Source organism: Typopeltis vanoorti, chromosome 21 (assembly GCF_054136105.1).
Source record: "Typopeltis vanoorti isolate ZY-2024b chromosome 21, IOZ_Tvanoo_1.0, whole genome shotgun sequence".
In the NCBI taxonomy this organism is placed as follows: domain Eukaryota; kingdom Metazoa; phylum Arthropoda; class Arachnida; order Uropygi; family Thelyphonidae; genus Typopeltis; species Typopeltis vanoorti.
Window position 1 is genome coordinate 12118088 of NC_143569.1, and position 24539 is coordinate 12142626.

General features: G+C 37.1%; 1 protein-coding gene across 5 annotated transcripts in view; it reads right to left on the bottom strand.

Annotated features, from left to right (window-relative positions):
- The window catches only part of mRNA-cap (RNA guanylyltransferase and 5'-phosphatase mRNA capping enzyme), a 450753-nt gene extending 430146 nt beyond the window's left edge, over window positions 1-20607 (bottom strand). For 3 of the 5 annotated variants that reach the window (XM_090411578.1, XM_090411577.1, XM_090411573.1), the window contains exon 1: window positions 20539-20607. The gene's annotated coding sequence lies outside the window, so the exon portion shown is untranslated. The other 2 variants (XM_090411575.1, XM_090411574.1) reach the window with 2 other exon arrangements.
- Between the last annotated feature and the right edge of the window lie 3932 nt (window positions 20608-24539).

Consider the following 24539-nt stretch of genomic DNA (forward strand, 5'->3'; position numbering starts at 1 on the left):
CTTAATGCTGACCCTTGATGCAAGCCAACTGTTACTTGAAAACTTTTTGTCTGTCCCAAACAGGTCGAAACACTTGTCTTCACATTTCTGTACATCTCCCACACCAACCTGACATATTTCTCCGGAACCTTCTTCTCCCTCAGACACCTCCAGACTTCTTGCCTTGGCACTCTATCATATGCTTTCTCCAGATCAACAAATGCCAGATGTAGCTCCCGTTGTTTCTCTCGAAACTTTTCCATCATCTGCTGTAACCCAAAGATAGCATCTGTTGTTGATCTACCAGGCATGAATCCAAATTATTCCTTTGCAATCTCCACCTCCTTCCTCAATCTTTCATCAAGAACCCTTTCTAAGATTTTCATTGTGTGGGACATCAACTTTATTCCTCTGTAATTTTTACAGTCTTGTGCAAAAGTACTCTCCCTCCATTCCTCGGGTATATTTTCCTGTTGGCAAACTTTCACGAACAGATCCCACAGCAGGTCAATTCCCTCTTCCCTCAGTGCCTTCCATGCCTCCAATGGAATTCTGTCGGGGCCCACTGATTTTCCCTTCCTCATCCTCTTCATGGCCTCTGTCACTTCCACTCTACTGATGTTTTGCACCATCCCCTCAGAAGGCTGCCCATCTTCTCTGTGAGTCCTTGCATTTTCCTCATTCAAAAGTCCCTCAAAGTATATTCTCCATCTGTTTCTTATGTCCACATCTCTCCATAATACTCTTCCTTCAGCATCTTTGATCTGCCTCACATGCATTTCAAGTGAATTGATCAAGTGAAATGCTGGCTTTAATGATGGCTAAAACAAATTTGACATGAAAATAAAAAATGAAAAGGAATCAACGACAAACCTATAGAACAAGAAAAATATTTCAGCTATTTTATTAAATTTTCAGTGCAGTTGGTAAATTAAATTTGGAAACAGATAATACAATAATAAAAAAAAAAGCTGGTATGGTGGGGAAACAAGCTGAATAGATTTCTATGGAATAAAAGAAAAATTAGCCAATATACTAAGCTCATACCAATTTTATTTTGATGGGTCTGAGAGTTGAGCTAGAAATAAAATTGGTGATCAAAATCTAGATACCACAACCATTAGTTCAGAAAAACATTAAGGCAATGAACAGATTACTGGCCTGTTTGGCCAAGTGATTAGCATACCCAATCTCCAACCAACAGGCTGCAGGTTTGAATCCCACAGTGAGCATGGATGTTTGCGACTATCTTTAGGTGGAAGATGAATGTCATCACCTGGTGAGACCATTGCCCTGCTTATTGGAGACCTAAAGGGGATTGAAAAAGTTCCATGTTTGGTCTCTAGAGCAGAGCTTCCAGACGACATAAATAAAAATAAATAAATAAATGAGAAATCCAAAAAAATATGTATAAAAATTGATAAAAATAGGGCTCACCTTTGATAAAAATAGGGCTTAGCTCACCCAAGGTACAAAATGTATTATATGTTTACAAAATAACCTTTCATGGGTGGGAACAACATACAAAAGATGGCAGAATCATATTAAAAAAAAAGAAAATATTAGAAAAGAATTTAAAATCATTAGCATATAGAAATATTTATAACTCTTCTGGGTACACATCAGGAATTTGGCAATCATTCTCAAAACACATACCAAGCCCAATTTTTTTTTTTTTTAAATTATGATGTATACATATATGCTGATGCTTTTGGATCTTCTTTATCAGAACATTTCCACTTCAAGTTTTTCTCAATCTAATCCTAATTTTTTTTTTTTTCATTCTGTAAAAATATCCTTGCCCATGTAATTCCAGTTTCCTTTTTTCAATCACTCTTCAGCAATAACATCGTATATGCTATCTACTCATGTACTTCTCATAACCTCTCTTATGGACTACAACTGGTGTACAAGTTGTTCGTTCCTATGATCCTAAAGGAAAAAGAGATGCCACTATATCTCTACAGTAAGACAACCATAGGCAGCTAGGTCAAGGAGGATGTCACAGAGTAAGCACCACTCAATAACTCAACAATAACCAGGGAGATGAAAATACTGCATATTTCTATGGCCAAAAATTCAAAAGAAATCAAAAGCAGGCTGAAGTAGTCAATGTTGGTCTCCATTCCACTGCAACTAGATATCCGAGTTATTTTTGATTTTCATGGAGCAAAGACATCAGAGGTTATACTGCACCAGGTCACAGATTACAACAGTATACATAATAAACAGTTAGTAGGACAATCACAAACATCCTTGCCCCAGGCAGGATTCAAACCTGTAGCCTCCTGGCTGGAAAGCAGATATATGTTAAGGCCAACCAGATATTTGAGATGACAAGTATTGTTTGTTGTAGTGTACCAAATATTCCCCATTAAAAGAACTAATGCATTTGTACAGTGTTTAGTTAGGATTTTACGATCTCAGTATTGTCTCCACATGTAGCAATTACGTGCACCAGTTTCAATAACAGCCTTAGCCCTCCCTAGTTGGAACTTTTGTAGCTTGCTATGTATGCGATATGTATGCATCCCATTGTTTGAGAATATCACAGGTGCAAGATGGGCATATGTATGTAAATACAGGCAGTGGGGGGCACTGCAGAACATGAGTTTTTCGATCTTGGGATTTACTGGGAGCGGAGATAGTGCTTCAGAAACGGGTGATTTTCAGGATGTGAATGCCAGTAGTGTATTGGAGGATGGAAATATTTTTAAAGACCTACATATATATTTAGCTTTGGTAGTTTAGCAGATGGAGATGGTTTGTCTGATGGCCATGACTGTGTGAACTGAAAGCAGAATGTGCGGAGAGAGAAACAGAACTCTGAGAAAGGGGATGGAAGAAATTAAGTCAGAGGAGGGTGAATGAAGATTTTGGGAGGATAGAGAGGTTGGTTGGTGTAAGAGGAACAAGAGTAGGTGTAAGAGAACAGCATTAGAGAGTAAATGAGAGAATGAGAGAAACAGTGAAAAAGAGAAAATTGCAGAAAGACAAGAGTGTGTGAAGACTGTGAATGAATTTATTCAGAGTGCCATGTATGGAGATTGCATGATCTGGAGTATGTAGAGTAGTATCAGAAGAGTGTTTGCCTGGTGGAATGACAGTGTGGCAATGGCAGTGAAGAGGGGGTGAAAGTGTAGATAATAGTAATGGTTGGGATAAATAAACTGGGGGACAGTGTGAATCATACAGCACGAGATTTAAAGTTGATGTTAGTTGATGACGAGATTTGAAGTTAATGTCAGCTGATGATGAGATTCGAAATTGATTAGTGCAGCAGAAATATGTCCGAGGAAGGATAGTGAGCGCGTTGTCCTAAAATGATAATGTGAAGTGGAGGAGAAGAGGAGTGATGATGAATGAGATGACAGTGAGAATATGCATGAAAAGGGGTCTGGAATATGTGGATGCATGGAGTACGTTTGAGGATAGAAGAAAGCTGTAAACAAGAGATGGACTGCATTTGAATACAGAAGAGTACAGGCATTTAGAGAGACCATTGTTTTCTGGACAAATGAGTGTGTCAGGGTAGGGAAACTAGAAATGCACAGGTGGAATGTTGAAGGGATAGCTAAGTGGGACTAGTGGCTTGAGAAATAAGGGGTGTACACTATATTACAGAACCAGGTGGAGTATGAGGGGAGTAATAATTACTACAAGAATACTGGCAATACACTGGTTTTTCTGTATACAAATGCTAGGAGCAATAAAGGGAATGGGTTTGTGGCATTGATTGACTCAGTCTCTCTCTCTCTCTCTCTCTCCAAAGGTTGTTGGTATCAGTAAAACTTAGCTGAAGATGTTCTAACAAGGATAAAAATCGAAGGGTATAGCATATTTTGGCAGGATGGGAAGGGTAAATGTCGTGGTGAAGTGTTACTCATGATAAGAGATGAATTGTGCACTCTCAGCACAGAGAATTTCAATAGAAATAACACTAATGGCACTGACAGTATATGGTGTGAAATGGATTACAGGACAAGATATTTAGTAGAATGTTGCAACAGACCAGGGAATGCATATGGTGACGAGCAGGAAATGTTTAGGCAAATTAGTTTGGCAAGCACAAAAAATGGGTAATCATTAATGGGGACTTCAACTACAGTGATATAAGCTGGGCAGAGGAGATAGCCAGTAATAAGGGAACCGAAATGTTTAGATTTCCTGAGTAACAACTGTTTAGGCAGCAAGTAGTGGAGAGAACATGAAGAGAGTTCTGGATTTGGTCATAGCATCAGAGGATCTGATTGTGACTGAGATGGCTACTTATTTCCCCCATTGGTGAGAGTGACTATGTAGTCCTGACTTGGAGGATGAATAAGCACATGGAGGTATCAAAACAGAAGGAAGTTATGTGGAAGGTAGGTGACTATCATAGCCTTAGTAACATGCTTGCAGCAAAGCAATGGATGAAAGAATTTAAAGGAAGAGGGGTCGTCAGTGCATGTGAGATAATCAAGAAAAAATTGCTGACAGCAATTACAGATTGTATACCTTGAGTGAAAAAAGATAAAGCAACTTGGAGTCAAATAGATGACAAAAGGAATAAAAGAGGAATTGCAGAAGGAAAAAGAGCTTATAAAAGGCATTTAAAGAGAGAGAGGTGGAGGGTGGTTGCATGAGGAATAAAAGGCTCAAGCTAAGAAAGTGACTAGTATTGTCAAGAAAAATTAGAATATGAGAGGAGACTGGCACTGCAATCCAAGGAAAATCCCAAGGAGATTTTTCACTATGTGGTGAGTGGGAGGAAAATGATAGTGAATGGATTATCTTGCAAGATGGAGATGAGAAATGGGTGACCAAAGCAGATGACATAGTGGAGCGATTTAATGATCACTTTATCAGTGTTCCATCCTGGTACTACAGGTTTTATTTTTAGAAGGATAATAAGTGGTGAAGTATTAGAAATGAATGAAGAGGATGTATTCTGAATACTGATACTCTAAATGTCAATAAGGCAGGGGGACCAGATGGAATTTCTGCACATTTTAAGGGGATAACTATGGAACTCACTGTGCTGTAGTGTTAGAAATGAATGAAGAGGATGCATTCTGAATATTCTAAATGTCAATAAGGCAGGGGGACTAGATGGAATTTACTCACATTTTAAGGGAATAACTATGGAACTCACTGTGCTATTAACTTGGCTGTTTAATGAAAGTTTTGTAATGGGACAGGTTCCTAGAGAGTGGAAGGAGGGTAAGATGGTATCATTACATGGTGGCGATAGAATGGAGGTATCAAACTATAGGCCTGTTTGCATTTCTTCTGCAGTTGTTAAAATTTTGGAGAAATTGGTAAAAACTCATATACAGAATTGGGCAGATAAGGGTAATAGAAATACAATTTTATTAATACAGACCAGTTTACAATAAAACTTATATTAAAACCTACCAGTTTTGCCAGCAAACTGTCTGGCTTTTTCAAGGCATTTACAGAGATATGAAAACTAGTAAATGCAAATTGAAAGGAACATAAAAAACGTTGTAAACCAACTAGTAGCTATGGTTACATGTTTCGCGTGACAGAGAGGACTTATTGTTCTTATTCATTATCACGCATGCATTGTAGACGTGTAATGTGATTACTGGCTAGTTGTAGTTCAGATTGATTGAGAGAGAGAGAGGATCAAGTTTTTCCACGAACTGTTTAGAATTACACCGATTTCTGTTGAGGTTTCGGCCGGTTATTGTGGTTCCTTAAATAAACGATGCCTGTAGTCGTCATCGAGATATGGCATGGAGCTGTTCTGCCAATCTATCGTGTGGTTAGACATACAGAAATGATGTGCTAAGCCAGAAGAGATGCTTCTGTTGTGGTTTACATCACCAACATGTTCTTTTTGTCTAATTTCTAAACTTCATGAAGTTTGTCCGATGTAGGCAAGACCACAGGAACAGGGAATGTAATATACTCCTGGATATTTGTAGAACGGCACTTTATCTTTTGGTGGATCCTAAAACTTGTCTGATGTTGGTGGTTGGTTTGAAGACCACTCTGATGTTATGGGCTCTTAGTATTCTTGCTATTTGATAAGAAATTGACTAAGATAAGGGTAATATTATTTATGTAGGCCAACATGGATTTGTTAAAAGGCACTCTTGTTTTAGTAATCTGGTTTCCTTTTACAACAGAGCAACAAGAGCAATGGATGAAGGTAAGGCATACACTTTTTTGAATTTTTCCAAGGCAGGGTGCCAAATGACAAGTTGATTTCTAAGTTGCATCATATGGATTTGGATATAAGGTTAGTGGATTGAATTGGTGAGTGGCTCTCTGATAGATATCAGAGTTGTATATAGGGGAACAGTATCAGAGAGTAGGAAGATTACAAGTGGAGTTCCAGAGGGTTCAAGTCCTGGGGTCATTGCTGTTCAATCTTTATGTCAATGATATTGTCACAGGCCTACAGGGAAATGTTCAGTTGTTTGTCATCGGCATGCCTTTGCCCACCTTTAGGGCTCTTCAAGAGGATTTGAATAAGCTCTAAAGGTGGGCAAAGGCATGCCGATGTCAGTTTAATGAAAGGTTATAAAATTTGGGATCCACAGGTGGGATGCTTCATACTTACTTGGAGTTATATTGGAAGAAGTGGAGGAAACAAGGGATCTTGGGGTGATTGTGGATAGAGATTTAGAGTTCTGGGGACATATTGCAAAGGTTGTGAAGACATCTTAGAGAAATGCAGCAATGCTGAGGAGAACATTGACCACGAGAGATAAAAGTGTGCTGGTCCCATTGTATAAAGCTTTGATCAGACCACATCTGGCTTTCTGTGCTCAGATCTGGTCATTGGGATTTGAAGAGGATGAATAACCTTGGAGAAGGTGCAGAGAGGAATAACAAAAAGGATACAAGACTGTACAACATTGATTATGATGATAGACTGAGGACATGAAAAGTTTAGTGGATGGAAGGCAAAGGGGGAAGAGGATATGATCAAGACATTTAAGTTGTTGAAGAGTTTTTTCATATTAACATTGAGGAGATTTTTCATATGGTAAAACAAGGGAAAGGAACAATGACAAGAGACCATCCCTGGACGTTGCAAAAGGAGGTGGTGAGTAAAAGGGTAAGAAGTTTTTGCATGAATAGTGGTGGAACATAGAATGCATTGCACTGAGAGGGTAGTGAGCCTGTAGACTGCGGATGATTTTAAGGAGTGGTATGATAGACTTTGTGTTTGCTAGTGTTGACCTCTCATGAGTCTTGTGACTCCATGGGAGGGAGGTCAGGAAAAATAATAATAGGCATCTTCCAAATATGGAGTACTATCATCTCATCCCATCCAGTCTCTACTCTACTCATGAATGATCCTAAGTGGCAAGGAACAGAAAATTAATCTTGAAGTTTCTAGTCAGAAATTGGCAGGTAGACATTTTTTTTTTTCAGTTATGAAAAGAAACTGTCAAGTTATTATTGCATGGGCACCTCCACAGAGTCCTAAGACTCATCATGGGAAACCCAAACTATCAACACAATATCTATCACTTGAAACCATTACCAGACAAAGCACTCACAACTAAGACAACCCCCATTCCATTCATTCACCACTCTCCAAGCAAAAAAAATCTCATCTTCATGCCCTTAATAACCACACTCTTACCCAACTTCCAGGGATCTTGTTCTTCTCCTCTGGCTCCAAGTGCTGAAACATTTCTCCTCCATCAATCCTATAACATCCTTTAAGTAATTTAAATGTTTCTATCATATTGCTCACTTTTTTGCCTATCACCCAATTTCTGCAATCCACAAACCCTCAATCTATCTGCATAGGAAGAATTCCATAGGACATCAATCATCTTGGTTACTCACCTATGGATCCTCCCCACCACTTCCTCATCTGCAAGAAAGCCAGTTGAAACAGTAATTCAGATGTGGTTGTATCAAGTCTTTATAAAGAGGAATGATAACTCCCTTATCTCTGCTTGTTAGTGTATTCTTCAATTACCAAATAATCCTGTGAGCTACCCTGGCTTATTGAAGTTTAGAGCAATATGCCTCTAAACTTCACCTGTATTTACTACTACCACCATCCCCAAATCATTGGCTTCATCAATTTCTTGGAGTACAGTTCCCTCAATGTGGCACACATTGAGAGACTTCCTTCACTTTCCAAAATTAAGTTGACATTGATTATGTTTTGCCCATACTGTCAGCCTACTGAAATTATCATGCAAGCTCTTTACATCACCTTGATTAATAATTATCATACTCAACTCTACATAATCAGCAAACAACTGAATATTTCCCTTCAAATTATTTGCTATATCTTATATACAAATTAAACAGTAATGGTCCAAGTGCAGAGCCCTGCAGCACACCACTAGTCACCTGCCTTCTGCTCATGCATATACCACTTTTAGGTATCTGTCCATCAGCTACCCTTTTATCCATATCCCCAGTTTCATATTCATCCTTATTTGTTATAGTTTGCATAGCAGAGTTCCATGTGTATCCTGTCAAATGTCTCTTCAAAATCCAGCAGTATTATCGTGTAGCCATTCTTTTATCCAACTCAGCTGTCACTCTGTTATAAAAAGTTAGAAGATTACTAAGGCATGACCAACTGTTCATCACAAAGCCATGCTGCCTCAGAGTAATATATTCTTATTCACCCATTCCAGAATTCTCTTTTTAACCAACTTTTCCAGTACTTTTACCACCACTCCTGAGTTACTGATTGGTCTATAATTTGCTGCCACAGACTTAGATCCTCCTTTATGCAAAGTAGGGTTGTCAGATTTTGGAAAATCAAATACGGGACACCCATAGATAAGGCACTGAGCACTTCTATAACACTTATTTTTCTTCCTTCAATTTTCAAAATGTTTTTATTAAAAATACATTGCATGCTATATAATAAGCGTAAATAAGCTTTACTTAATGGATTATTAAAAAGACTACCAAAAATTTTGGCGGTTTTTCTTCCGACTTAAAGAACGATTTAAGTGCCTCACATAAATGTATAATTCTTTCTATTGCATTTCCTAATGAGAGCCAATGAGCTTTAGAATAAGATAACAGAGACTGATATTCTGAGTAAACAAATTCACACTAAGTTGTTCTGTCTGAACTGCAAAGAAACTAAAATACCTAGAGATTTACAACAACTGACTCAACGTCAACTGATAATACATCAGCTGTAGTTTGCATGCAATTATGCAATATCTGTGCTGGACATCCAATTCCTTCCAAATTTTCATTACAGGAGTATTTAAGTTTTGCAAAGACATTATTTGTCCCTTGACGAAGTAGTCCTCCAAAATTTCTATTTGCATTGTCTCCACAAAATGTAATACATTTTGCGACATCTACTGAATGATATTTTAAAGTAATCTTTCGAATAATCATCATTACAAACACACTTTCGTTTTGGCATTGTTAAGGGCTTGAGGAAAGAAACAAAAATTAATTTACCTTTTATTATATATTTTATGTATTAACCAAATATCACACATTCGAAAAAGGTGAGATATTATTTTTTAATAATTATTGAAATAACATCCATGTGCTGTACCGATACCACACCGCAAAATGTCCAAATAAGCAAATACAATATATCTGTACATTATTATAAATAAAATGCTTATAGTAAATAAGGCCGTTTGGTAGTATTGAAGCGAGAGTTAAGCCAGAAGGGAAAGCTGGCTGTCTTTAATACAGTCTATGTCCCCATCCTCACCTATGGTCATGAGAGTTGGGTAATGACTGAAAAAATGCGGACATGAATCCAAGCGGCTGAAATGAGGTTCCTTCGAGGGGGGTTGCAGGGCTGACAAGACGACAGTCAGAAGCTCTGCAATTCGGGAAACCCTCAATACTCAACCGTTGCTTCTCCGTGTTGAGAGATCACAGTTACGTTAGTACAGGCACCTGGTTAGAATGCCACAAGAAAGGTTCCCCCAGCAGGCCCTCTTTGCAAAGCCAGAGGGTGGGAGGCCACGTGGAAGGCTAAGGATTCACTGGATAGATTATATCCAAAACCTTGGATATAATGGTCAATGGTCCAATGACTTCCAACAGTCCTGATCCTCTGCACACCAGAACACCTGAGCTTGGTGGCAGAGGATCATGACCATTGGAAGTTCCTCTTGCAGCTGCTGTCCCCCACAACCTAATTAGGAAAGGTGGGCCTTGATGATGTATGTATAGTAAATAAAATTATTTTGCCCTCCTTCCACTCTGTTGGGACTTTGCCAGAGCTAACTTGTCACCAGTTCCCCAGCACATTCTCTTGAAATAAGAGCCGATATCCCATCCAACTCCACAGTTGTATTTACATTCAGATTCTGCAATATCCCAAGTACCTCCAATTTATTAACCTCTGTTCCCACATGTCCCTGTCATCTCTAACATAAGAATATCTTCACCTAGATGATATATCCTTGCAAAATAGTCACTCAGTAGCTCGACAATTTCATCTGCTTCTGTTATCTCTCTACCATCTGCACTTATTAAAGTTATACTTCGATAGTCATTCTTCCTCCTACTTTCCAAATAATGAAAAAAATTTTGAGGATTTTTTTTCATCTGCTCAGCTTTCTTCTTCTCGTAATCTGATTTTGCCTTCCTTACCATGCTGGTCGTCCTTCTTCTTTTATATCCTCATGACATCTTTATTTCTGCATCTCTTCTGATTTATCCTGCTGACCTTGGGTATATACAGTCTGATATTACTTCCTCCAGATAGCCTTTGACTATCCCCCATGCACTATGAGCATCCTTCCCTTGCAGATCTTTATGCATGGTACTGCTTCAAGCAGCCTCCTAAGTGTATCATAATCACTTGCCTTATAGCTGCACATATATTCTTTCTTAACTGAAATTTCCACATGTTTTGTTATCTCCCAAGTGAAGACCACAATCTAACTGGAGGCAATGTAGCCACCTTAGTTACAGAAAGGTATTCTGATCCTATAACAGGATCCAACATTCTCGTAACCTGAGTTTCCTGCTTCACATTCTACTCAAGTAATCATCTCTGGATAAGTGTATAAATTCCATTTCCTTCCTGCCATATAATGTTTTCTTCTTGCAATCTATATCTCCGAAGTTGAAGTCTCCCCCCATTCCCATGATAATTGCTAGACCGCTGATGCATGTCTTCATCATTCTGGGCACCGTCTGGCCTACAGTAGCATCCAATTTTATATTTTGTCCTATTGGCCTCAGTCTCACACCAGATTGACTCAATAGAACTGCCATTTGCCTGACTAACTCTTATTCTTGTTGGCTGCAATTTCTCTGCTATCATTATTATTATTACATGACACCTCAAGGGAGTCCAAGGACTCATCGTGGGAGGGCACACTACTCTACTTCGCTAAATACATCTCATCCTCTCCACTACTACTAATTCTCCAACTACAACACTACTACCATCAACGCCATCTATTGCCCATCATCAGCAACAGTATTTTTTGTCTGTAAATTGTGTGTTCTGAAGGCTGATTTGCCTGTATGATCATCAGTAGTATCTCTCCCCGCATACTGTCAACTCTATCCTCCCTGAAAATACTAAATCCATCACATTATATCCCTGTAACTGCATAAACTGTTGTTAGCCAAGTCTCACTAATCTTATAACTTTTGGCGAGATTGCATTAACTGATGCCAAAACTCCTCCCTCTTATTAATGATGCTTCTAGCATTGGTATATAGTATAACTATATTGGTATAACTGACTATCCCATTTGATACTGTTGCCTCAGGGACTAAATTCTGCATTTTTTGTTCATTCACACACACACCTCTACATCCACCCTAATTTCTTTAGTTTTCCTGACTTTGCACTTTCACACCCTCAGTGAACAAAGTTCTCTAAACACCTAACTTCGAATCCACAAACTCCACATCATTCCATTATGCAAATGGAATGATGTGGAGTTTGTGGATCTGCCTCAGCTTAATGGACAGAAAGATTTGTACAATGCTGATGAAATGCACTTAATGGATTCGAAGTTAGGTGTTTAGAGAACTTTGTTCACTGAGGGTGTGAAAGTGCAAAGTCAGGAAAACTAAAGAAATTAGGGTGGATGTAGAGGTGTGTGTGTGAATGAACAAAAAATGCAGAATTTAGTCCCTGAGGCAACAGTATCAAATGGGATAGTCAGTTATACCAATATAGTTATACTATATACCCATTGTACAAATCTTTCTGTCCATTAAGCTGAGGCAGATCCACAAACTCCACATCATTCCATTTGCATAATCTGTGTATTAATTCATTAGCTATCATCGCCCTATTTTATCTGTCTCATTAACTTCTATGAATTAATAAGAAAGACTTTTCATCTCCTACCCAGGTCGCATATGATATACTTGCTGAAGTCCATGTAACTGCAGATCAAAATCAAGTATTAACAAAAAATTAAGCTTCAGCATTTTTGGCAGTCACTTGCAGTATGTCAAGCTAGCTAAAATTTTGCATGGGAATATTACTCATTTAACATGGTCTGTAACTGAGAAAAATTTTTTAGATGATATTCAGAATTCTCTTGTTAGTTACACAAAACTGTTCACTCGTTTACCACCTTTCAATTCTCCTGAAGACCCACTACATCAGTACCATTCCTAAAAAAAGTCCCCAGCTGTGCATCACCTAGGGGGAGGGGGGGGGGAATTACCTGCTTATAATGCATTTTAAATATTGTTAACAAAGAATTTTACTTACATCAGAAAGCCAAATTCTAATAATCAACTACTGTTGTTATCTATCATAAAAGTCTCGTACAGAGGTTTTTCATTCTACAAAACAGCCACATACACAATCCCAACAGACATAAGGTATTAACCTCACAGTCTCAGTTGCTTCAACCATAATTCCAAACTCAATCTATTATAAAATGTGACCAGATTACTAAAACACAAGGCATGCCCTTTAATAAATCCATGCTGACCACTACAAATAATTTCACCCTCATTGAAGCAATTGTACATACAAGTAATTTTTTCATAAAAGTTTTAACTACCGATGAAGAAATGCAAACTGGTCTACAGTTTGGTATGTCTTTATTACCAACCGTTTGCAACAGTACTTACATTCTTTCCACTTCCTTTTCTCCCAGAAACTCTAGTTTTTCATCCTGCAAATCAGGCAAACTGCCAATTAGAACACATGCAATTAACAGACAATTCAATGACCTTATAGCCTGAGCTGCTTCAACCATAAATCCAAATAAGCCAAACCAAGCATTCAATGGAAGCTGCCATTGAGTTTAGTTTGAAAACGAATAACTTGATAGTGAATGAGATGTTTAAAAATAAATGAGTAAATTATGCAAAGAGAAGAATGTATTTTTAAAAGTGTTTAGAATGAGGCTGAAAATTCACTCGCTACTTGTCTATGATAACCAGCCTGTGGCCATTGAGTTTCTGGAGCTGCGACCATATTTATTAGATTTGGTTGATCAGGAAAAAAAGTGTGTTTCTAGTCTATTTGCTGTGGTGAAAGATAGTAGCTTTTACCCCCATTTGATTCTGTGTAAGGTATCCACAAGGTATGCCAACTCAACCTGACTAAGTATAGTTGTGGAGGCATATATATTTTGTTATTCTATGCAGATGTTAGCAAATCTCCCAGTGTGACCATAATATGAAAAGTTGCAAGAACGAGGGACCTTATGCACACTTGGAAAAGGAAGAGGCAGGAGATGATCCTTAGGAGAGTAGATAAGCTGTCAGTATGCTTAGCTTTAGACATAACTTTGCAGTAGTGCCTCTTCAAGTTCCAACATTATATCTCCTGCTGCATATAGAATGGAACCTCTGTAACCTGCCTCCATATACGAATAATGTCAGGCTCAACACAGCTAATATTCTTATGCATGGTTTCCTCCTAAAAGAAATCTCTCCAAGTCAACTCTATACTCTTTATAAATTATGTAAAGACAAAAATATAATAATTAGTAGAACAAACCAGCCTGGCTGGCTGAGTGGTTAGGGTGTCCGCTCTCCTGTCAAGAGGCTGCGGGTTCGAATTCTAAAGTGGGCATGGATGTTTGCGATTGTCTGTGGAAATACTAGCGGTGGTGGTCGACGGTAAATGGGTTTGGTGTAGTTGCAGTCAGTTGGTGGATTGCGAGTGGTGGAAGCAGAGTTGTAGAGTAGATGCCCTCCCTCGATGAGTCTTTGAACTCCCTGGAGGTGACAAATAATAAAAATAAAATAAAACAAGAGTAATGCTACTGTGGTCCTCAATACCAATGAACATATTACTGAGACCAAACCACCTAAACTCTTGATTATGATCCAATTCCAGGAAAAAAATATTTTTTTAAAAATTACTTAATTTGAATCAGTTAAACCTTTTATCAGTTTTAGTTCAATCTCTCCCACTTTAAACTAACCAAGCTATTAGCTAAATCTTTAACTTTCCCTCTTGGTAGTCATACTTCATCTTACATAAAAAGTTCCACACACACTTCAAACCTTTAACGTAAAGTTCAGTTTTAAATATACAATTGATAGCTGTACTTAAAACTAGTTAGTTTTGATATCACAATTCTTTACTGACCAATGTTGAAAGTTTTTTCACTTGGTTATACTATACATTAAAGATGCCAAGAAATTATATTCTTGGTTTTATCCAACTGTAAGCAAACAAAGTTTATGCGTGAAGTAATTTCACAACTGAGCAACTCATATATAGAGGCTAATGACTTCACATCACTTGCCTTAGTATCCCATAATGCAAAGCACATATCCTTATGGACATTTATAATGCTTTGCATTATGGGAAGAGTCAGTATTATTATTATTATTCAGGCCTCCATGGAGTCAAAAGATTCATCGCGGGAGGTCCTTTCTAAAAAACACAAGTCTATCAAGACTCATTGAGGGAGGTCCCTCCTAGGAAACACAAAGTCTAGCATATCACTCCTTAAACACATTGACTGTTCTCGCTCTCACCATTCCATTAGGCAATGCATTCCATGGTTCAACCACCCTCCATGCAAAGAAACCACTCCTCACCCTCTTTCTCACAGTTTCCTTTCGTAACTTCCAGGGATGGCCCCTTGTCATGACTCCTTCCCGTTTTTCATCGTTCCCTTCTGTGAGTGTATATATATACAAAAAGTAGCCAAAAGTTGTCGCACATTACTAAAATACTCCGGATCAGAGATGTTGAAAGTTTTTCCACTTGGTTATACTATAAATTACAGATTCTAAGAAATTATACTTCTTGGAATCTTTAATTTATTTCAAAGGAAAAGTTGGTCCTTGTTGGGGATCTAAATAGCAGAGTAGGAAATGATTGTGAGACATACAAAAATATTTTGGGAAAATTTGGAGAAAAGAACAAAGCTAATAATAATGGCAAATATCTGTTGGATTTCTGCTCTGGACTGGTTATTACTAACACCATGTTCCAACATAAAAATGTGCACAAATTCACGTGTGTGAATTTGTGCACATTTTTATGTTGAATAACATGTAAGAAAGTTTTAAAGCAAATAAAAGTTGAGCAGCTCTCAGATGTGAACTGTAGACTAAAATACACAAAGATTATTGAAGAAAAAATGAAAGAGTTTGAGAACAGAACCCAAACTTTAGATATTCATTGGCAAGCTCTGAAGAAAACACTGATTGATTCAGCTAGAGAGGCATGTGGTGAAGTTCTCTGCAAGGATAGAAAAATTAGAACTCCATGGTGGACACAGGAAGTTAAAACAGCAGTGAAGGAAAAGAAGAAAGCATATCATAAGTTCCTGGCAAATAAGTCAGCTTCGGCTCTTAGAGAATACAGAGACAAATGTAAGAAAGCTAAACACTGTGTAAAACTAGCTAAACAAAAGTCATGGGAGGACTTTGGCAAGAACATAGAAAATAAATATCAACAAGGTGGCAAAATATTTTGGAGGTTGTTGAAGCTTAGAAATGGAGGAAAGAGTACTGCAAAAGGAGTTAGAGATGATAAAGATGACATGAAAACAGGAGAAAAAGATATCCTTGAAGTATGGAGTAATTACTTTGAAATACTGCTAAATGAAAAGCAGTGATAGCACAGTGGTAAAAAACACTCAACAGGCATACAATCAGGAATACATATCCATACGAAGTAGAAAACGCCATCCAAAGCTTGAAATGTGGAAAGGAAACAGGAGTTGATGATATTCAACCAGAAATGCTGAAGTATGGTAGTGTAAGAGTCTTGCAGTGGCTGCACTGCATAGTTCAGAAAGTCTGGACAGAGGGACGAATTCCCGATGATTGGAGTAGAGCTCTCATAGTACCCATATATAAAAAGGGAAATAAAACTGAATGTGAGAATTACAGAGGTATTTCCCTACTGAGTGTTCCTGGCAAGATCTATACAAGTATACTTGAGAAACAGTTGAGAAGAATTGTGGAAGAAAAGCTTGGTGAAGAACAAGCTGGATTCAGGCCAAATAGAGGCTGTCAGGATCAGATCTTCAATTTACGACAAATAGTCGAGAAAGCATGGGAACATAACAGAGATCTGTATTTAAGTTATGTCGATTTGGAAAAGGCATATGACAAGGTGCCAAGAGAGAAGCTATTCAATATGCTACAGTTATATGGTGTCAATGGGGCATTATATCAAGCAATACTTGGTCTTTATTTGAGTTGCAAGTCAGCAGTTAGAATTGAAGGAAGTACAGAAAAATGGTTTAATTTTAAATCTGGTGTGAGACAAGGATGTACATTATCCCCTCTGTTATTCATTATCTATATGGATCACATTATGAAGGAAAGTGGTATTAAACAGGATATTAAAATTGGAGGTGTTAATGTCAGCTCTTTGCTTTATGCAGATGATGTTATACGTATCAATAAATCTGCTACGAGTCTGCAAGATTCCTTTGACTAAATTGAATAACTGTTGTAATAGATATGGTATGAAGGTCAGCAATAAAAAGACAAAGACAATGAAAATAGGCAGAATCATTGAAAATGTTAACTGAGATTGTGAACGGAGAACCTGTGGAACAAGTAAAACATTTCACCTACTTAGGCACGATTTTTAGTGAAGATGCTAAATTAAATATGGAAATAGACAATAGAATCAATATAAAGCTGGTATAGTAGGAAGTCAACTGAATAAATTCATATTGAATGAGAGAAATTAGTCAAATCACTAAATTACATGTATACAAGACAGTGTTCAAACCAATTTTAACTTATGGATCTGAGAGCTGGGTCAGAAGTAAAACACTTGACCAACGAGTAGAGACCGGAGATATGAGAGTCCTGAGAAAGATTATAGGCGTGAACAGATGGCATCAATGGCAATATCATATTAAAAACGAAGATATTAGGAAATAACTTGACATTGTCAACATCCAGGAATGCGTTAGCAGAGCTAATCTCAGGTGATATGGTCACTTAAACAGAATGGGGGAAGAAAGATTAGCAAAACAAGTGTTCTCTGCCAGGTTGGCAGCAATACGACCCAGAGGAAGACCAAGATATAGGTGGATTGATATGGTACAAAGTGCCTTAGACGATAGAAATATAAGATCTGATCTGATAATGAGTCTTGATAATTAGTCTTGACAAGTAACAGACTGATTTGGAGGAAAATTGTAGATAGGAAGTTAGTAATGATGTAATTTTTTTCATGTAGTACTATCATATTCTGTACACCCCTTGAGTGTACAATGTCAGGAATTTGATGAGAAATTATATTCTTGGTTTAATCCTTTATCCAAGTGTAAGCAAACAAAGTTTGCACATTAAGTTACTTCATGAGCAAACTGTGTTTGCTTACACTTGGATAAAAGATTAAACCAAGAATATAATTTCTTGGCGTCTTTAATATATATCTATTAACCAATATTCCCCTTTCTGACACAGTAAGTACTTTACTTAAAAATGTTGCTGCCTCCCTCTCCTGCCGTTCACCGAGTTTGCCATCCATATATTATTTCACTTGACAAGACACCATATATATATATATATATAAAGAGAAAAAGAGGTAGAGCCAAAGCTATTACCTCTTTCTGCTCTCCCTATTAAATTTCAAAAGACATGCTCTTGATACTTCTGATTTCATGCCACCTGGCCATATAAATCTTTTCTCCTTCACCCCAACAGTTGGCATCCCAGAATCCAGTTCACAATAGAAAAAGAAAATAAATATCTTTTCTAAACACACACAACCAATATCACTTTCCCCACCTACCCACCCACCCACACTTTTTCATCATTCCCCTCTGTGTGTATGTATATATACAAAAAGTTAACAGAGTCTCACCCTCCAACCTCTGTTCCAATCAGACTTCCCTGAACTCTCTTTTATTCACACTTGTACTTTCCTATCCAATAGCTAGAATGCCTAAAAAAATTCTGTTTTTTTTTTTTTTTGATATTCCTATCACTTCACATCACTCCCAACATACATATAGCCAGAACTATAATCTTCGCACTGCTTTCAAACATCATATGAATCAGGCTTCCCATTACATATTCTAATTGACTTGTTCCCCTTCTTTCTTAGTGTACACCAGGGATCTTGTTCTTGTAACCTCTCATATTAAGGATAAGCTGGAAGATATGCATTGAAGAACACAAGAAATATATTCCCCACACTAACTGACTGTAGTTAGTAAGTCTAGATGACCATGTTTTGGACATCTTGCACAAAATCAAATGGAGAAAAACTACTAGTCTTCATTGCAGCAAATACCAACTTGAAAGACTTTGAAATCAGCAACATATTTAAAAAATCAACCAAGTAAATATGGTTGTGTGAAATTTCCTAAGATTTCGGAAATTAATTCTTAGACTTCCCACCCAACAGCCAGTCAGCTACCTGCATCCCATAGAGTGCACTGCTCACAGGACTTCAGGCTTCTAGTTAAAACATTCTCTACTTACTGTGTTTCTATGTATTATTACAATTTTTATACTGTATCTCAGATAATGAAGCCGCCATGATGACGAATGTATTCTAAGTGCCCATGATGATGCCTTGTTGACCAAGCCAAAATATTGGCATAATACCTAATTAGCTAAATTTCTTTTTCTCCTCTAATCATTAACATGAATAACTAGTTTTGACAACTGCTAGAAAATGACAGGGATTATTAGCCACTTGAAATACTAGCCAGTGTACATACAATAGCAACTAACCTCTATAATTATACATAAAAAAAATAAAGCCTCCCCCCTCAAAAACATTCATTTTCATGAAATGTGCCTGGACTGGTAAATAAATTAGCAACAAATGGTAATAAGATGGAAAATGTGAGAAAATAAAGTTTCAATGTTTTAAATCCTAATTTATTTTATAATCTAAGTGCATTGTGATTTTGTTTTCTTTTATTTTCAGCTACACTGAAACACAGCATACTTGTAAACTACTTCAACTTCTTACTACTGACAGCATCAAGTTACCGGATAAGTTGTATTTGTTACTGAAGTTCAAGGTATAATGTTTTTATCTTGTTACAAAATAGCCACTGCTGCTTTTTATTTTTTACATTAAAGATAAGATTCGTTTACAGGGGCCCAAACATGCATTCTTGAATATACATAAATATACTTAATGGATGAAAAAAAACTCATCTTGTTTAGCAACAGACCATTTAAATTATGGAACTAACATATGTTCATATAAAAGGAAAATTAGCTAACCACTTCTGGAGAAAGTAACTTACTGAAAAGTGTACCCTTAACTATATGCTACTGACAGGCAATAGGATGAAATCTCAATGTGGCAAACGGTGAAAAAAGTTACAGATGGAAGATATTCATCACTGGGCATAATATAACCATAATACAATACAAACTGCCATGTGATTTGAAATGACCATGTTGTTGTTGATAATACCACATATAAGATGCTAGTTTTCAACATCCTGTATGAGGATTTGTCACACACAAGGGAAAAAAAAAAAAAAAAAAAACTAATAAAATTTGAAATAACTAAAATCCTCCAAATCCTTAAAAATTTTGATCTCTGTGAACATATTTTATAAAACAAGAACATAAGGTAGATGTGAATAACAGTTAATACTCAAATGGATGAGCAATAATTAATATGAGACACTAGCTGTCAAACCAGCAATTATTGCATAGGGGAAAATGCTCCCATCTACATTGCCAACTGGCCGGAGATCACTTTTAAATATGTTCTATCAAGATAACCATATGTTAGTTGTCAAAGATACATTTACACTTAACGTAAACGGGGTAATAGAGTAATGTGAGCAACGTGCTATTCTTTAATCACTTTGTAGTTCATTGCAACAAATTGCATTCTGTAATTTGAAAGTAACAGCTCCAACATTTCCACATACCACTGCTACATGTTTATTATAGTGGTACTGCTATACTCACAACACCAAAAAAAAACATATATCCTAATAATTCGCTTGGTAAATCATTAAAGACTGAATAGTAACAATTCTTGTGATATTTTTTTTGAGTAATTCATACAGTAGCTTAATCACTCATTTTAATATGGTTCTTTGCTTAAGACATTAAGATTGCCGAACCCATAACATATACATAATTCCATTTCTTATGAACAATATCGTCTTACGCATATTGTACTAACAATTACTCTTCTTTTTTGACATTTACCTAATGCATATCATGACTTCTCCATCTCTCTCCTTGGATTCCAAATGAAGTATAAAAACACGATATTGTAAAGCGCTACCTGTTTATGAAAACAAGACTGAAAAGATTTATTCGAATGCATACTCAAAACACCAGTTAGAAATAAATAAATAAATATAGACACACAAAGAGCAAAGCGATGTTTCTGTGACAATTCTATACAATTTCACAAGCCATGTCGAATGTTTTGATAACTTTGAATATATGTTCATAATTATGATAACATTTAGAAGGGGAAGAAGAAAAAAAAGAACTGTTTTCTCATAGACAGATCATCGGCCAGTGCTCCGATACTTAACTCTGATGCTGTAGTTGCTCTTATCATTATTATTATTATTGTTAAGTACTTCGGTAATAACCTTGTAGTAACGTTCATGAAGCTATGTTATGCTCAAGTCACCAATACAGGAACTTGTTCTAAATTTTTACAGTTGGTGATCGAGTAAGTCGAAGTTTTTTGGCAGAATGCATATGTCTAGGAGCCGTAAAAACTTGTTAAATATCTGACTTTCACCAGGCGATGACTTTCATCGTCTGGTGAGACGCCGCCTTCCTGCTTAATGAAGACGTCAAGTGGACTGCCATCGTTTCCGCAGAAAAGTTTCTATTTCTAAAACAACAACATTACTGGTTAGATGGGCGAAGCCAATATGCTTTTCATATTCCACTTTATCTGTGTAAGGAAACTTGGGGAGGAGGTTGTGAGCATTTTACACTCGCACTTTGGGAATTAGCTGTGTGTGTTCAGCTGGGAGCAGGACTGCCTTGAATCTTTTGTGTTTGCAGTGTTCGGGTTCATTGTGGTTGGCAACTTGTCTGACTAGTTGGAATGGGGGCCTGTTGCCTTTGATAAGAACTTTTCAGCTAATTCACGAAAGAGCGGAAAGATGTATGGGATTCTGGTCTCTCGGTGGATCTGTGTGTTTCTAATAAACCATGGAGCGTCCAGTATCATCAGCAGGCACTTCTTCTGTATTCGTTGCAATTTTAGAATGTTTGATTAAGAGATATGACTCCATGCTGGGAAGGAGTATGTGATTACAGGGCTTATCGCCAGCTGGTATAGTAGTATGGTTCATATATATAGTTTTCTCCGGCGGTTGATTATAGGGGTAGAATTGAGCTATGGATTTGGATTTCTTTGCCCTAATGAGTTTGATGTGGCTCTTAAATCTGAATTTTTTATATCGAGTTGTACTCCGAGATATTTGGTTTCTGTCTGCCATGGAATCTCTTCTCCGAAGAGCTGGATGTGATCATTGATGGAGGCTTTCCTTCTGGAGAACAATGTGGCTGTTCTTTTTTTAGGATTTACTTGGATCCTCCAGTCACACAACTATTTCTCCAGTTTAATAATACTGTCCTGGAGTCATCGGATTTCCAGGTGGGAACGGAGAGATCTTGCTAATACTGCCGTGTCGTCTGCGTATAGGGCTGAGATTGTTGTCCTCGGGTTTTGTTGGATGTCAGCGATGTAGACTGCGAATAGTACAGGGCAGGAGGGAGCCCTGTGGAACTCCTGCTAGGATTTTGCACCTGATTGAAACTGTTCAGTTGAATTTTTGCCTGCATGGTTCTTTTGCTGAGGTATGCTTGTATTAATCTTATTTGATTTATTGCCATATTTGCTTTTATGAGTTTATAGAGAAGGCCATGATACAAGATCTTGTCAAAGGCGTTAGCGACGCCTAGGAATACTGTGTCGGTATGTATATTCAAATTATATCCTGTTGTGATGTATCCAACTAGTCAGCGGATTTGCTAAGCTGTCCTGTGTTCTCATCAGAAGGCAAATTGTTCATTCGGTATGATTCGTAGTCCAACTATTGTTTCTTGTAATCTTGAGAGAGTGATTCTTTCTGTGACTTTTCCTTGGATAGTAGACTGATGGGTCGCTCACACTGGGGGATCTGGGAATCATTGCCTGTCTTCTTTATTTGTATGATGGCAGCATTTTCATGCTGTGGAAAAGTGCTGTATTCTAAATATTGCGTTTGTTTTGTTGACTAGATCACTATAGCCTTTCTTGGAAGCAGCTTTATAATCTTATTGGTGTTGCCATTTGGACCTACAGCTTATTTATTGTTGAGATGCTTTATGATGTTGTTTATTTCTGCTGGAGTAGTGGGAGTGATGCGTTCTGAGCTGTCGTTGGACGGTCTTACGTTGCGTTTAACTTGTTGACGAACTTTGTAGATGAGGTTAAAATTTATGTTTTCATATGATGGGCTACATCGTTTTTCCAGATCGTCGACGAGAGCTTCGATTTTTTTCGATATCCTCGTGTGCAATACAATGTTTGGCCTGTTTGAGGGGGAGTGACTTACGTTTGGTATGAAAGGTTCTCAAGATTGTTTTTTTTAATGGTTTGTGTTATTTTTATTATAAGCTTCGTATTCCAGTAGAAATTTTTTTGACAATCACATGTGTAAATTAAGAGCAACAGCTTGTCGAGGTTACGATATACATAAAGTTATAAAAGTTATGTAATGCATTATCATTACATACACACATGTACATTCATATAATATACATATTATATAACATATCAATATAATAAAATCACAGGAAACATGCTAATCTGTACAGAGAAAGCTGCATTACATTAATTAGGAAAGAAACAAACAAAGTAGTTAAATAGCATTTAAATTTTTTACGCCTGAAAGTGGAACTTTTTAATGCTGATATGTAAAAACCAATGATATATTATTATTTTGAACAGGACTTCCTCATTTCTATGTGAAAATAAATATTCTTTCATTCGAGTTTCATTTCTTATTACTAAAGATAGTGCACCGAATATTTTCGGTGCTAAATAAGTATAATGCTTGTGTGTTGCTTCTTATTTCCTTTAGGAGCTATATATTTTTGGCTATGTCTACTAATGAAAGCATCTACTTTCATATTTACCTATCCATTGTTGTTTTTTTATGAATAGCACTACACTATAGGCGTATAAATATTTAAGGAACAGTATGAACTGGGTTTTATTGGTTGGAGTTTGATACAACTGGTATACAACTAGGTTCGCCACGTCAACGAGTGGCTTCAACTGGGTTGAAGCTTTTAATCAAAAAGATTTTTTTTATGAATCAATACATAACTGTAAAATTACGAAATGCATAGGAACCGTTATACAATATAAATACGTTGAGCTTGAATGTGTATGGTCAGACATTGTTCATCAGGTGCACCCTATAGTTAGCAACAAAATTAAAGTCTGAGGTGTTAAGAGATCTGATCAGTGATTTCCAAATGTCACATAGGATCATCACATGGTTTATGTTCAAGGAACCGTGTGAGCGGTTTACCACTGTGGCTTCTATTATGTTGCAGGAACAGTAGTCGTCTTCTGTGTATGGCATAGAACTTCTATCCCATTTGATGTTGTGGTGAGTGTTGGAAAAATGGAATGCGAACGCTGAATTATCCTCACTGCTGTTGTTGACATCTACAATGTGATCCTTTTGTCTTATTTCTAGACTTCTCGAATTTTTTCCTATGTAATTAAGGACACAAGAACATGGTATGTTGTAAACTCCTGGGTGTTTGTTGAAAGTTGTGGTTTTTGGTGAGAGTAACATATTCTGTACTGTCCTAATCGGTTTGAGGACTATTCTAATCTCGTGAGACTTTAGGAGATTGGCAAAGTTTTGTGAAAGTACGCCGAAAAAAGGAATGGAAATTGAAGTCCTGCAATGAATGTCCTCGATTTGCTGTGTTGAGGGATTAGAGAGTAATAGTCTCTTTGTAATTTTTTAGGATATCAGCTGATTAATATTTAGAATGTAAATTCTAATTCTTCTGTTAATATTCTTTCATCTCTTGTAACAGAGATCGCCCTGTTCTTCAACATGTGCATGATGCTCAATTTCGGTGAAATGTGGTGTAATGAGGAGAAATGTAGGTAATGACGTGTTTGGGTCGGCTTACAGTACATATTGAGAGAAATGCTTTATTTC